We start from the raw sequence: 16422 nt of genomic DNA on the forward strand, positions 1-16422 counted from the left end.
TTTAAACTCCTCCCAACAGCACTAGCAAACCCGCCAGCAAGGATGTTAGTCCCCCTCTGGTTCAGATGTAGACCGTCCCTCTTGTACAGGTCCCACCTTCCCCAGAAACGGTCCCAGTGGTCCAGGAATCTAAAACCCTCCCTCCTGCACCAACTCTTAAGCCACGCATTCATCTGTGCTATTCTCCTATTTCTATACTCGCTAGCATGTGGCACTGGGAGTAATCCAGAGATTACAACCCGAGAGGTCCTGCTTTTTAGTCTGCTGCCTAACTCCCTGAATTCTTGAATCAAGACCTCATCCCTCTTTCTACCTATGTCATTGGTACCAACATGTACCATGACCTCTGCCTTATCACTCTCCCCCTTCAGGATGCCCTGCAGCCGTTCAGTGACATCCCGGACCCTGGCACCAGGGAGGCAACACACCATCCTGGAGTCACGTTGACAGCCCCAATAGCGCCTATCTGTTCCCTTGACTATAGAATCCCCTATTTCTATTGCTCTTCCTTTCTTTCCCCCTTCCTGTGCAGACAGGCTGCTTGTGGTGCCAGAAGCTTGGCTCTGTTCGCACACCCAGGAGGAACCAACCTCATCAGCCTCCAAAATGGAATACCGATTTGCAAGCGGGACCCCAGGGGACTCCTGAACTACCTGCCTGATGGTTACCCATTCCCTTCTATCCTCAAGTCCCTTCAGCTGCGGTGTGACCACCTCTCTATACGTGCTATCCACGATGCTCTCAGACTCGCAGATGCTCCACAGTGTTTCCAGCCGCCATTCCAGCTCTGAAACCCGAGCTTCCAGGAGCTGCAGCTGGACACACTTCCTGCACACACGCTGGTCCTGAGGACTGGAAATGTTCCCGGATTCCCACATGCAGCAAGAGAAGCAAACCATGGCTTTAAGCTCTCCTGCCATGACTAAACCCTTTAAATTTAAAACTTTAGAAGACTATTATAGTAAAAAATAAATCAACTAAGTCTTGCTAAAACAATGACTTACAATTCAATCCAGCTTGAAAAATACCCACCAGGACTTACCAGTCAGCCGTGCTCTGTGGAAACTCTCAGCTCCCCTCACGCTCTTTGAGGACAGGTAGGAAATGAAAGGAGCTTCTCACTCCCTCCTCACCGAACTCCCTCAGTCACAAAACTCCCACTTTAGCACTCTAATGCAACCTAATTCAGCACTCCATTGCAAACAAAGTCAGCACTGTAAGATGGCCCACTTTTACACTGTCTGACTCTAGCCCCTGAAAACTGGTTTAAGCCAATTATCTAATTAACAAGGTGCAGCTGCAAGCAGAGCCTGAGTGAACTCTGTTTAAAGCTCATCTAAAACTCACCTGAGATAGTGAGTGAGATAATGCAGGTAACATTATGGTGCCACTCCTCTTCAAGTGCTCACAGTCTGCTTTGAAGTATTGTTTGCAGTAAAAGCACTTGGCTGTTATATGATGTGCTTGTTGTGGAATAAATTCACCTAAGCTTTAAATCTGCTAATATTGAAAATGGGAGGTTCACCTTCTCGCAATGCTTCCAATTACTTGCTTAATTTCTTAAGTAATTCTATTGACTAGTTAAGGCAATTAATAAAGCCATACTAATGTGAGAAATGCATTTTTAATTTAACAAGCGGGATCTGTTTTAATCCAATTTATGGAGTTCCTCCAATATTTTTGCATCAAGGGTTTAGAAATGTAATTTTCAGTATCATTGGTTCTGAAATTGAACACATCTGGATCTTTCCCTTCCTCCCTTTCCAGATTCTTTCCAAGCATTTTGTGATGACCTTTATCCTGGCACCCTTCCGGACTCATGATCCTGACTGCAAAGAATACTATCTATCCCCCTAATTATAGAATCCTCTGTGCTTATAACCTTTCTACTCTGCACCTCCACCCCTTGGACAGCCTCCTGCTCCATGGTGCCTTGGTTGGCTTTCTGGCTGTCCTTCCCACAATCTTCCTCCTTGTGCTCACAGGTATTGAGGTATTTTATACCCATTGGACAGGAGCAGCGTCTACTGGGCCTCCTTCACTACCTCGCCTACATTTCCCCTTACCCAGCTGGCTGGCAGTCACACACTCCCCTTCCTACACCTGTGCTTCCCTCTGGTGTGTGACTGCACTCTTTAGTAAATTATCCAGTAATTCATCCTCCTCCTGTATGTGTTGGAGTACCTGTAGCTTGAACTGTAGCTCAACAATTCTGAGCCCAAGTGTCACTAAGCACTGACATTTCTTGCAGATATGGCAATCTGGGATAATCTTGTTGTCCACATACTGCAATCCAATACATTTCACGCACTGCCATATCTTTATTTATTAATTAAGTTATTTATTTGTTATCTGTAGTTTATTTCTTCAATTGATTGGTAACTTGAGGTCAAGGTCCAGATTTAATTAATTAAGTGGATGTAGCTGGATGGATTAATTAAATACTTTGATTAATTGCTTAGCTTTATCATTTATCAGCATTTTTAAATGCAGTTAGAATTTAAACACCTAGCTCATTTTTTCTTTGACTTACACTCGCTTGCATTAATATTCTTTACTAACTCAAGCTTAACACTAAAGACACTAAACACAAAAATAGATATCTAGATACTTAACAAAAACAAGAAATGCTGGAATCACTCAGCAGGTCTGGCAGCATCTGTGGAAAGAGAAGCAGAGTTAACGTTTCGGGTCAGTGACCCTTCTCTAGATACTTAACTTCTGCCATTCGTTTCTTTGAGTTGATTTTGATGCCACTTTTTCATTTTCCTCAGTCCCAGGACTGTTTTCATAATGTATCTCTGAGCAGATTAAATGATTATTTGAACCATTTGAATGTGGCTTTGATAATGACTTCAAAAATCACACAGCAGATAATATGTTTGTGTCAAATAAGCCAGTCTTACATCATTAACTATTAAGTTGGAGAAATGAAAATTACACCCATTTCTTTCAAACTTGGTTTAGATTTGGAATTCCAACATTTAAACCATAAATTTGAATGTAATGATTTTGGCACTAGGAAGAGGCTGGATGTGGGAGGCGGAACCCACCATTGCATTGTCCAGAACTTGCACTAAGACAGCTAGCTGTTGGTATAATGCAACTTTGGTGCAACAAATTTTTAATTTGTATTTCTTTAGGTTTTTCAGTTGGACGGATCAAAAGATATGTCCAGAATAAAGTATGCAAGTAAAACTTATGTGGCATAGTGTTTTATTGAGCAGGAATGACTGATTAAAAGTCTTACCATTAAAAGTTTTTTATGCCAAGAAGGAAGCAATGGACAAGGTAATGTTTCTCATCCCATATGTACAGCACTGCACTGAGTGGACAGACCCTCTTTGACTATGTGCAAACAGTTCCTCCCAGTCATGGCATTATTGAATTGATTTTCTTGAGTACTATCATCTAGTGGAGAGTGATGCCCTCCAGCTGCACTTGTCCAGAATAGACATAGTTGCCTGAGGTCAATGAGCAGCAAATTGCAGCAGTGAGTCCATGGTTTCCTGATAGATACAGCTGCCAGACAAAATTGGATAGGCACAACTCAGAAAATCTGTCCTTGTAGTTTTTCACACCACAGAATTAATCAAAATAGTAATTGCCAAGAATGTTGATCATTTAAAAACTATTTCAATTTAAAATATTTAATGAATAAATTATGATTTATACACATGGGGGCTGGATTTTGTCTAGGAGGTGGGGCTCCCGGCACCGAGCTGAAAATGTGGGGGGAGCCCTATCTCTGCCTTTTCCTGCCCTCCTCCCCAAACCCTGGAGCAATCCTCTGGTACTTTTCTATCAAAGTTTCATGAGCGGGGATCTCTGTCCCTTTAAAGACAGGGATCCCGCCTCCGTGAGCTGCCGGCCAATCAGAGGGCTGGCAGCTCAACTGTATCAGCAGCACCACCAGGAGTGGTGGTCACTGCCAGTACTGTAGAGGCCTCGGACCCAGGCCCAGCACTGGAACCCCGGAACAGAGATAGGTGAGGTGGGGTCGCCGAGGCCAGACCAGAAGGCCCTGATGGGGGGGTGGGAAGAGAGGGTGGTCGCGCAGTCCAGGGAGAGGGTAATCCCAGGGAGTGAAGTGGTTCTTGGCAGGTTCCTCTGTTGGCCACAGAGGAGGGACCCCTCTTGAAAGCCTGCAGGGAGTGCACCTCATTTTACAAAGCAACCTTCCCGTGTGGCAGAGGCCCCACCCCTTCTCCCCGCTGCTGGTAAGATCCCAGCAATGGCAGGAAGAGGCCCTTAATTGGCCATTAATAGGCTAGATGGGATAGAGGTTCACAAGGAGGAGGTGTTATCAATTTTGGAAAGTGTGAAAATAGATGTCCCCTGGGCCAGATGGGATTTATCCTAGGATTCTCTGGGAAGCTAGGGAGGAGATTGCAGAGCCTTTGTCCTTGATCTTTATGTCGTCATTGTCGACAGGAATAGTGCCGGAAGACTGGAGGATAGCAAATGTTGTCCCCTTGTTCAAGAAGGGGAGTAGAGACAGCCCTGGTAATTATAGACCTGTGAGCCTTACTTCGGTTGTGGGTAAAATGTTGGAAAAGGTTATAAGAGACAGGATTTATAATCATCTTGAAAAGAATAAGTTCATTAGAGATAGTCAGCACGGTTTTGTGACGGGTAGGTCGTGCCTCACAAACCTTACTGAGTTTTTCGAGAAGGTGACCAAACAGGTGGATGAGGGTAAAGCAGTGGATGTGGTGTATATGGATTTCAGTAAGGCGTTTGATAAGGTTCCCCATGGTAGGCTATTGCAGAAAATATGGAAGTATGGGGTTGAAGGTGATTTAGAGCTTTGGATCAGAAATTGGCTAGCTGAAAGAAGACAGGGGGTGGTGGTTGATGGCAAATGTTCATCCTGGAGTTTAGTTACTAGTGGTGTACCGCAAGGATCTGTTTTGGGGCCACTGCTGTTTGTCATTTTTATAAATGACCTGGAAGAGGGCGTAGAAGGGTGGGTTAGTAAATTTGCGGATGACACTAAGGTCGGTGGAGTTGTGGATAGTGCCGAAGGATGTTGTAGGGTACAGAGGGACATAGATAGGCTGCAGAGCTGGGCTGAGAGATGGCAAATGGAGTTTAATGCGAAAAGGTGCGAGGTGATTCACTTTGGAAGGAGTAACAGGAATGCAGAGTACTGGGCTAATGGGAAGATTCTTGGTAGTGTAGATGAACAGAGAGATCTTGGTGTCCAGGTGCATAAATCCCTGAAGGTTGCTACCCAGGTTAATAGGGCTGTTAAGAAGGCATATGGTGTGTTAGCTTTTAGTAGTAGGGGGATCGAGTTTCGGAGCCACGAGGTCATGCTGCAGCTGTACAAAACTCTGGTGAGACCGCACCTGGAGTATTGCGTGCAGTTCGGGTCACCGCATTATAGGAAGGATGTGGAAGCTATGGAAAGGGTGCAGAGGAGATTTACTAGGATGTTGCCTGGTATGGAGGGAAGGTCTTATGAGGAAAGGCTGAGGGACTTGAGGTTGTTTTCGTTGGAGAGAAGGAGGAGGAGAGATGACTTAATAGAGACATATGAGATAATCAGAGGGTTAGATAGGGTGGATAGTGAGAGTCTTTTTCCTCGGATGGTGATGGCAAACACGAGGGGACATAGCTTTAAGTTGAGGGGTGATAGATATAGGACAGATGTCAGAGGTAGTTTCTTTACTCAGAGAGTAGTAGGGGCGTGGAACGCCCTGCCTGCAACAGTAGTAGACTCGCCAACTTTAAGGGCATTTAAGTGGTCATTGGATAGACATATGGATGAAAATGGAATAGTGTAGGTCAGATGGTTTCACAGGTCGGCGCAACATCGAGGGCCGAAGGGCCTGTACTGCGCTGTAATGTTCTAATTCTAATGGTGTGATATTCTCATTTATACAAGAACACAAGAAATAGGAGCAGAAGTAGACCATGTGGCCCATCGAGCCTGCTCTGCCTTTTAATATGATCATGGCTGCTCTTGGGCTTCAATTCCACTTTCCTGCCCGCTCCACATATCCCTTGATTCCCAGTGAGACCAAAAATCTATCTATCCCAGCCTTAAATGTATTCAATGATGAAGCATCCACAACCCTCTGGGATAAAGCATTCCAAAAATTCACAATCTTTGAGTGAAGTAATTTCTCCTCATCTCCGTCCTGAATGATTGACCCCTTATCCTGAGACTGTGTCCCCATGTTCTAGATTCCCTGAACAGTGGGAACAATCTCTCAGCTTCTACTTGATCAAGCCCTTTCAGAATCTTGTATGTCTCAATTAGATCACCTCTCATTCTTCTAAACGCCAGAGAATATAGATCCAATTTACTCAGCTTCTCATCATAGGACAGTCCCCTCATCCCAGGGACCAATCTAGTAAATCTTCACTGCACTGCCTCCAGTGCAAGTATATCCTTTCTTAAATGTGGAGACCAAAATTGCACACAGTATTCCAGGTGAGGTCTTACCAAAGCCCCGTACAATTTTAGTGAGACTTCTTTATTCCTGTACTCCAATCCCCTTGCAATAAAGGCTAACATGTCATTTGCCTTCCTAATAGCCTGCCGAACCTGCATGTTAACTTTGTGCATTCTTTGTATGAGTACCCTCAAGTCTCTTTAAACATCAACACTTACCAGTTTCACACCTTTTAAAAAAATTCTGCTTTTCTATTTTTACGACCAAAATGAACAACTTCACACTTCCCTTTATTAAACTCCATTTGCTATCTTGTTGCCCACAAACTTAACCTGCCTATATCTCTTTGCAGCGTCTCTACATCCTCCCCGCAGCTTACCTTTCCACCGAGCTTTGTATCATCAGCAAACTTAGATACATTACTCTCTGTCTCTTCATCTAAGTCATTAATATAGAGTGTAAATAGCTGAGGCCCCAGCACTGAGCCTTGCAGCACCCCACTATTCACTGCCTGCCAACTTGAAAATGACCCATTTATGCTCACTCTCTGCTTCCTGTCTACCTGTTAACCAATCCTCTAACCATTAATATATTATATATTCTTCTTTCTTTTGGGCCTCCTTATCTCGAGAGACAATGGATACGCGCCTGGAGGTGGTCAGTGGTTTGTGAAGCAGTGCCTGGAGTGGCTATAAAGGCCAATTCTGGAGTGACAGGCTCTTCCACAGGTGCTGCAGAGAAATTTGTTTGTCGGGGCTGTTGCACAGTTGGCTCTCCCCTTGCGCCTCTGTCTTTTTTCCTGCCAACTGCTAAGTCTCTTCGACTCGCCACAATTTAGCCCTGTCTTTATGGCTTGCCCGCCAGCTCTGGCAAATGCTGGCAACTGACTCCCACGACTTGTGATCAATGTCACACGATTTCATGTCGCGTTTGCAGACGTCTTTATAGCGGAGACATGGACGGCCGGTGGGTCTGATACCAGTGGCGAGCTCGCTGTACAATGTGTCTTTGGGGATCCTGCCATCTTCCATGCGGCTCACATGGCCAAGCCATCTCAAGCGCCGCTGACTCAGTAGTGTGTATAAGCTGGGGGTGTTGGCCGCTTCAAGGACTTCTGTGTTGGAGATATAGTCCTGCCACCTGATGCCAGGTATTCTCCGAAGGCAGCGAAGATGGAATGAATTGAGACGTCGCTCTTGGCTGGCATACGTTGTCCAGGCCTCGCTGCCGTAGAGCAAGGTACTGAGGACACAGGCCTGATACACTCGGACTTTTGTATTCCGTGTCAGTGCGCCATTTTCCCACACTCTCTTGGCCAGTCTGGACATAGCAGTGGAAGCCTCACCCATGCGCTTGTTGATTTCTGCATCTAGAGACAGGTTACTGGTGATAGTTGAGCCTAGGTAGGTGAACTCTTGAACCACTTCCAGGGCGTGGTCGCCAATATTGATGGATGGAGCATTTCTGACGTCCTGCCCCATGATGTTCGTTTTCTTGAGGCTGATGGTTAGGCCAAATTCATTGCAGGCAGCCGCAAACCTGTTGATGAGACTCTGCAGGCACTCTTCAGTGTGAGATATTAAAGCAGCATCGTCAGCAAAGAGGAGTTCTCTTGATGAGGACTTTCCGTACTTTGGACTTCGCTCTTAGATGGGCAAGGTTGAACAACCTGCCTCCTGATCTTGTGTGGAGGAAAATTCCTTCTTCAGAGGATTTGAACGCATGTGAAAGCAGCAGGGAGAAGAAAATCCCAAAAAGTGTGGGTGTGGGAACACAGCCCTGTTTCACACCACTCAGGATAGGAAAGGGCTCTGATGAGGAGCCACCATGTTGAATTGTGCCTTTCATATTGTCATGGAATGAGGTGATGATACTTAGTAGCTTTGGTGGACATCTGATCTTTTCTAGTAGTCTGAAGACACCACGTCTGCTGACGAGGTCAAAGGCTTTGGTGAGATCAATGATTAATATATTATATATTATAGCTAATATAAGAGGCACAGTGTGGCTTTCGTGCAGAGAGATCGACTATTGACATGCTGTTCTCCCTTCGTCAGATACAGGAGAAATGCCGTGAACAACAGATGCCCCTCTACATTGCTTTCATTGATCTCACCAAAGCCTTTGACCTCGTCAGCAGACGTGGTCTCTTCAGACTACTAGAAAAGATCGGATGTCCACCAAAGCTACTAAGTATCATCACCTCATTCCATGACAATATGAAAGGCACAATTCAACATGGTGGCTCCTCATCAGAGCCCTTTCCTATCCTGAGTGGTGTGAAACAGGGCTGTGTTCTCGCACCCACACTTTTTGGGATTTTCTTCTCCCTGCTGCTTTCACATGCGTTCAAATCCTCTGAAGAAGGAATTTTCCTCCACACAAGATCAGGGGGCAGGTTGTTCAACCTTGCCCGTCTAAGAGCGAAGTCCAAAGTACGGAAAGTCCTCATCAGAGAACTCCTCTTTGCTGACGATGCTGCTTTAACATCTCACACTGAAGAATGCCTGCAGAGTCTCATCGACAGGTTTGCGTCTGCCTGCAATGAATTTGGCCTAACCATCAGCCTCAAGAAAACGAACATCATGGGGCAGGATGTCAGAAATGCTCCATCGATCAATATTGGCGACCACGCTCTGGAAGTGGTTCAAGAGTTCACCTACCTAGGCTCAACTATCACCAGTAACCTGTCTCTAGATGCAGAAATCAACAAGCGCATGGGTAAGGCTTCCACTGCTATGTCCAGACTGGCCAAGAGAGTGTGGGAAAATGGCGCACTGACACGGAACACAAAAGTCCGAGTGTATCAGGCCTGTGTCCTCAGTACCTTGCTCTACGGCAGCGAGGCCTGGACAACGTATGCCAGCCAAGAGCGACGTCTCAATTCATTCCATCTTCGCTGCCTTCGGAGAATACTTGGCATCAGGTGGCAGGACTATATCTCCAACACAGAAGTCCTTGAAGCGGCCAACACCCCCAGCTTATACACACTACTGAGTCAGCGGCGCTTGAGATGGCTTGGCCATGTGAGCCGCATGGAAGATGGCAGGATCCCCAAAGACACATTGTACAGCGAGCTCGCCACTGGTATCAGACCCACCGGCCGTCCATGTCTCCGTTATAAAGACGTCTGCAAACGCGACATGAAATCGTGTGACATTGATCACAAGTCGTGGGAGTCAGTTGCCAGCATTCGCCAGAGCTGGCGGGCAGCCATAAAGACAGGGCTAAATTGTGGCGAGTCGAAGAGACTTAGTAGTTGGCAGGAAAAAAGACAGAGGCGCAAGGGGAGAGCCAACTGTGCAATAGCCCCGACAAACAAATTTCTCTGCAGCACCTGTGGAAGAGCCTGTCACTCCAGAATTGGCCTTTATAGCCACTCCAGGCGCTGCTTCACAAACCACTGACCACCTCCAGGCGCGTATCCATTGTCTCTCGAGATAAGGAGGCCCAAAAAGATAGCTAATATATTACCCCAACACCATGAGCCCTTACCTTCCCTATTAATCTTTTATGTAGCACCTTATCGAATGCCTTTTGAAAATCCAGGTATACTACATCTACTGGTTCCCCTTTATCTACCCTAATAGTTACATCCTCAGAAAACTCTAATAAATTTGTCAAACAGGATTTCCCTTTAGTAAAGCCATACTGACTTGTTCTAATCATACTATGCTTTTCCAAGTGCAATGCTAAGACTTCCTTAATAATAGTTTTCAGCATCTCCCCAACGACTGATGTTAAGCTAGTTCCCTGTTTTCTCTCTACTTCCTTTCTTGAAAAGTGGCATAACATTTGCCAACTTCCAATCTGATGGGACCATTCCTGAATCTAAGGAATTCTGGAAAATCATAGCCAGTGCATCCACTATCTCTGCAGCTATCATTTTTAGAACCCTAGGATGTAGGCCACCTGGTCCCAGGGACTTGTCAAATTTTAGTCCCTCAAGTTTCTCCAATACTTTTTCTTGACTGATATCAATATCCTTAATTTCCTCACTCTTTTTAGCCCCTAGGTTACTGCCTATTTCTGGTATGGAACTTGTGTCTTCTACTGTGAAGACAGACACACAATATTTGTTCAATGCTTCTGCTATTTCCTCATTCCCCATGATTAATAGTCACAAACCAATTAAAAAAAAGAGAAAAAAGTCAAATAACTTGAGTCAGATAAATTGATCAGCCACACTATGGTTGATACTTATGGCCATTAGAAATCACTTACATGAATACAACAGATTGGTGATGTGGTAATTCATTTGTAATAAATGTGCTTTAATCTGCTCTGAGCTTCATTGCAAGACTTACATTTAGAATTTAGCTTGGAAATTTAAATTCCAGTGTGCAAGTTTTAGTCATGGAGGAGGAAGTATTATTGCTGCAGTGTTCCACTTGAACAATAGCTTGACATATTTCCCTTTGCTGCTTGGGAATGATTGGATGAAAAGAACAATTTTCCTGAAAGCAATACGTTTCCACTCTGTCTGAGTGGTATACTCTCCCATCATTATTAATCAGCTGTGGGCAAAAGGTCCCAACCCTCTCACTGTATTCCTAAGTAAATGCAGTAAAATTACTTGATGCCATTCTAACCAATACATCATACATTGATCATCCCTGACTAATTCAATTCCTTGGCACGACATTTCAAAGGTCTCAGCAGTTCAGAAACTACGGGCAGAATTTTCAATGGCCCACGGAGACAGGTCTACAGGCAGAGGGGCCTGAAAATCAGAAGGAACTCCCATTGGGGCATCTCCACGACACGTTCCTGCCTCCACAAGATTATGGAGGAGTCTGATTGATGGTGGGAATGGTTACCTGACCGGTCCTTTGAGGGCTTAATTCAGGACACTCTCCTGATGACAGCTGGATTTTTCAGTCAGCGTACGGGGAACTTGTCGATCCAGGAGGCCGCTCATGAAACGGTAGTGGCCTGCCAGTGGCAGGCTGGGTAGCCATTGGAGCCAGAGGCTCCAGCCAGTAGGGAAGGTGCCACACTAATAAATGGCTGCAACTGCAACTGCAACAGTGCCCGTTATTGTGGGGGTTTTCCCTCTCTTGTCCGACAGTCCGAACCCTTTTGGACATTATATCCGTGTTACAACCTGGTGAGGAAGGTGTCTAGGGGTCCCTGTCAGCCTTCACCTGGTCTTACTGTAACAGGGTTTATTTTTAAACACACTAGTGTTTTTAGCTCCCCCTTGGTGAATCCTTGTTCACCGCTTTCCAATTATAAGGCAAAGAAACCAGCACAAACAGGCTTTCTTCGGTTTAAAGAAGAAAAATTGAAATTTATTAAACTTAAACTCTAATTCGGTTGACACCTATGGATACACGACATGCCCACGCTAGCATGCATACGTGATACACACATGCAAATAGAGACAGAAAGAAAACAGAAGAAAAATAAAGTGAAAAGTTTGAGGCAATATTTGAAGAGTTTTTGTTACGGTTCTTCGAGCTCACTGTAGAGTCCTTGATTGGGGGTAGATCTTGCTTTTCATTGGGGCCCAGTATTCTTCTTAAACCTTGTTCACTGTAGGACACTTTTCTCTCCTGGGGTTCATGTGGCTTGTGAGAAAGAGACGGGAGCAGACAGTAGAGATCTTCTCAGTCCAGGAGCAAACAGACACTCTGAGTTCAAACTGTTTATACAATTCAGAAAAACCCAGGTTGCCAAGCATGTTAGACATGTGACTAACTGGTCTGACTATATCTTGGATTGTATCACCTTAGCAGTCTCTGGAATGCTCCTCTTACACACAATACCTGGTGATCAAGGTCGATTGTGGTTTGAATGTGTCAGGGAATGATCCTTTGTCCTTCCAAGTACTGTCTGTTAATGTGCAAATGTCTTTTCCAGCCACGGCTGATCTATTTAATAAGTCCGGTCTTCACTCCAGTAACAGTTTAAAAACAATATTCATAACAAATTAATGTGCCTCATTCTTGGCAGGTGGGGGCCTAGCATGACATCCTCCATTTAATGAAGGGGCCCTTGCACCTACCTACATACTTCAACAGCGCCCAACTCTGACTGTGGGGTTGCCGATCTTTAAGTGCTAGATGGCCTCCTATTGGCCCTCCAGCCGTGGGTGCCTGCCCACCATCCTTAATTGGACGGGACTCCCGGAGACTTAACTGGTCGCCTCCTCCAAAATCTTCCTCGAGGTCCTGCTGCTGGCATTTCCATGTTCCTGACCCGAAGTCCATCCTGACTGACCGGGAATGAAAATTCTGCCCTATGTTTCGCATAGGATGCTCTTAAAAAAAAATCCTTCATTGTCTTCCTGTCCAAATAATCTTTGGTCTTCCTTGTACCTTTCTACTAATGTGAAATTTGTTCTCTAGTACTGTGTCTACAGCTCACTTTAAACCATTTGCACCAACTGTACAATGGAATTGCATTGTCACTAATTTCTTCCTTTCTCTAATGAAGAAAACAATTCAACACTCCAGGTCTTTATCCTCACTTAGCTTCAGTTTATTCCCAAATGTCTTCAGAGTTGCTTCCTACCACATGATTAGCCTTGTTAACAGATTCATACTGACTGGATACCTTTAATGAATAGTTAATGTTAACATTCAAAATTTTCCATTGCTAATGCAAATTTTAAATTACGACCATTTATTGTCACCACAACTCCTCTTTCTTGTTTCAAAATGCGTAAATCTTAAATTCGCTGACATTTAAGATACAGTTGTGTATTTTTGGAAACGCTCATGGGAGCACCTGATCAGCACTCCAGCAGCTGAGTGCACATTTCCACTTCCTGCTTCAGATGTAATATTGTAGTCCTCCTTGTTGCTCACTTTTTTGGAGGAGGTTTTCACATGGACAATTCTTCGAAAGGATCCAACTGTGCCAGAGCTCAGCAACAAACACACGGTGATGCTGCAAGAGCAGCTAGCATCCTTCACGGGTTGCTGCCACCTAACATTCCAATCATGTAATCCCATGAATCGCCCAGGACCATATTATTGACCCCTTATTTTCAGTAGTGGTTGCTTCCATTTTCTATTCATTTGTATTTCAACAGCTAAGTATCAGTTTCCTTGGGAGCTTAACATTGAATACTCATACAAGTCTTGGCACTCTTGAGAAGAGTATGGCCGGAATTCTACGCCGCCTCAGCGGGTCGTATGGTGGCGTGGGGGCAGCGTAAAATTGAGCGGCAGGCTCCGGGAGGTCTACCCGCCCTACTTCCGTGGCAAGTGGGTGTGCTGCAGACGTGAAAGGCTGCCCAGTGATAGCTGTCGGCCTTTCTGCGCCCCGGGGTGGAGGGGCATGACAGTCGGGCACAGGGTGCCTGATTGAGGGTCGCCCCCATCTCCCAACCCACCCCTGGGACCTAAGACACTCCCCTCCCCCCAAATGACCATGCCAGCCTCACCAGGGAAGGACCGATCCCACTGGTGAGGCATGCCCCTACTTACCTTCCCTTCTCGATCCATGGCATCGGCTGGGCTGCAGTCCCAGCAGTGGCCACCGCTCCTGGTGGCGCTGCTGGGACTGAGAGCTGTCAGCCCGCTGATTGGCCGGCAGCTCAATGAGGCGGGACCTCCTCCCTCAACTGGGTGGAAATCCTGCCTTGGGACAATTAAAGCCCGGGGACCCGTAAAATACGGGACGGATCCCCGGGCTAGGTGGAAGTGGGTTCTCCACCGACTTGCACGTTGGAGTCCGGCTCCCATCCATCCACCGTAAAATTCCGGCCTATGTGTCTGATGCCGTGTGGTCTTGGTGTCCATTCCATATTAGTCTGTGGTGGAAGGAATATGTGTCTAAGTCTCTATTCATTCAGTATAAGTAGAAACCATTTTTTTGAAAAAAAAATGTTTCTTTTAACCAATATCCACCAATAGATTCCTGGATTTTTCCAGATTGCTGGATTGCTGAGAATAAAAAAAAAATTTTTTTGTCCTGCAAAAAGAAAATTTCTGCCTGCTTTTGGTGGATCCAGAAATCCATGTGTGTTGGGGCTAGTGATGTCATTATTTTTGTTGCATGATAACATCATCACCTAGATCAACATACATCATGAGACCCAATATTATGAAATATGTGTCTGTGATCTCATTAGCAGAGTGCGATGTTGGAAAAATCAGACTTCTTCCTGAATCTCATGTGACAACTTGTGGCTTCGGGATCTTTCTCTTCATCAATTAAGCAAGATAAGTCATTTATCGAGCCTAATTATTTGACAGTCTTTTAGTGGCACGATCATGACGTCCAATGTGTTCGCACACATCTTATTGTTTATTGCACACAGAAATCAATAATGCATTTACAGGTTATGGAGATGTATAAAATGATTTAGCAAATGCATCAGTAGGGAGGCGAGATTTTTTTTTCCGCAGTGAGTTGTTCTGATCTGTAATGCAGCGCCTCAAAGGGTGTTGGAAGCTGATTCAATTGTAACTTTCAAAAGGGAATTGGATATATACTTTCAAATGAAAAATTTACAGCCATGTTAACTTTACCTCCTAACACAGAGACGGTTTCTGTAAAACAGGAACTTGCTTCTGAAAAGTATAAACGCATTTACTTCAGTAAAGTACTGACAATACAAGTCTTATAAATAATCATTGGATAAGATTATTGTCTATGGAGGCAGCTAAAACACCGATTAAACTGAATCCGAGAAACTGAGTTATATTTTTAAAACACAATTGTGCAGCTAGGAAATGTGCAACCTCCATTAGCTCTCGAGATATTGGCCAACATTTGTGCCCACAGCTTCCTGCTAACTCAGCCTTTGCTCAGAAATTAAATAATGTGGATTTCAACTTGAAATTGACAGTTATACAAACTTATTTGGGAAATAGAAGGGGACAAACCTTCTTGCAAGAGAGGTTAAAAAAAAACTAGTTATGCTTAGAAACAGTACAAATATTGGATCTTTAGATTCATTGGGTTAAACTTTACGCTACTCCAAAGAGCGGGATGGGGGTGGGGGGGTGGCGTAAAGTGGAGTGGGAGGCTCCGGGAGACTTTCCCGAGCTGCTCCCGCCTCCAACGCCACTTTACGTAGGGCAGCGGCGGCGGCAAGAAACTGCCTGCCTGCCCCAGGCCAATCAAGGACCTTAAGTGGCCACTTAACGGCCACTTAAAGGCCTTCGCCCGCCACCACGTGGATTTTTACGCATGGCAAGCAAAAGCAGGTGGCTCTCAAACGTCCGGGGGGGGGAGCCCTCATGATCGAGCACTCTCTGCCCGATGGAGGGCTGCCCCCGCTACCCCAACCACCCCCAACACCCAACACTTCCCCCAACCGATCACCGCAGCCTGACCGATTACCCCGGCGCGGCAACCAAAACTTACCTTTGCTCCAGGCTCCACAACATTTTTTCTTCACGCTGGGCTGTAGTCCCAGCAATGGCCACCACTGCTGATGGCGCTGCTGGGACTAAGCTGCCAGCCCGCTGATTAGCCGGCAGCTCAATTAGTTGGGGCTTCCAACCTCAAGCGAGTGGAAGTCCTGCCTCATAAATAAAAGCAAAATACTACGGATACTGGAACTCTGAAATAAAAACAAGAAATGCTGGAAATACTCAGCAGGTCTGGCAGCATCTGTGGAGAGAGAAGCAGAGTTAACATTTCGGGTCAGTGACCCTTCAGGGTCAGACCTGCTGAGTATTTCTAGTATTTCTTGTTTTTATTCCTGCCTCATAAAGCCCGGCTCGGGTATAAAATTAAAACCCGACCCGGGCCCAACCCAACCACAGCCAACCCGAACATGACACCAGTCAGAGTTCTTTAATTTTTTTTCGTGCCCGACCTGACCTGGCACGAATCTCCTTCATCCGTTCCGGCAGCAGGCTGTTCCTGCGGATGGAGTTGTGGGGAATCATGGGTAAGCCTGATCTCGTGACTTCTCAGCAGCAGCACCGTCCAGCCCGACCCGACCCGAGCCTAAATACTGGACTCGGAATATAGATCCGACCCGACCCAAACCCGACACATGTAATCGGGTCTAGTCGGGTTTGAGTCGGGTCTGGTCGGGTTCGGG

The sequence above is a fragment of the Heterodontus francisci genome, chromosome 18 (assembly GCF_036365525.1).
Source record: "Heterodontus francisci isolate sHetFra1 chromosome 18, sHetFra1.hap1, whole genome shotgun sequence".
In the NCBI taxonomy this organism is placed as follows: domain Eukaryota; kingdom Metazoa; phylum Chordata; class Chondrichthyes; order Heterodontiformes; family Heterodontidae; genus Heterodontus; species Heterodontus francisci.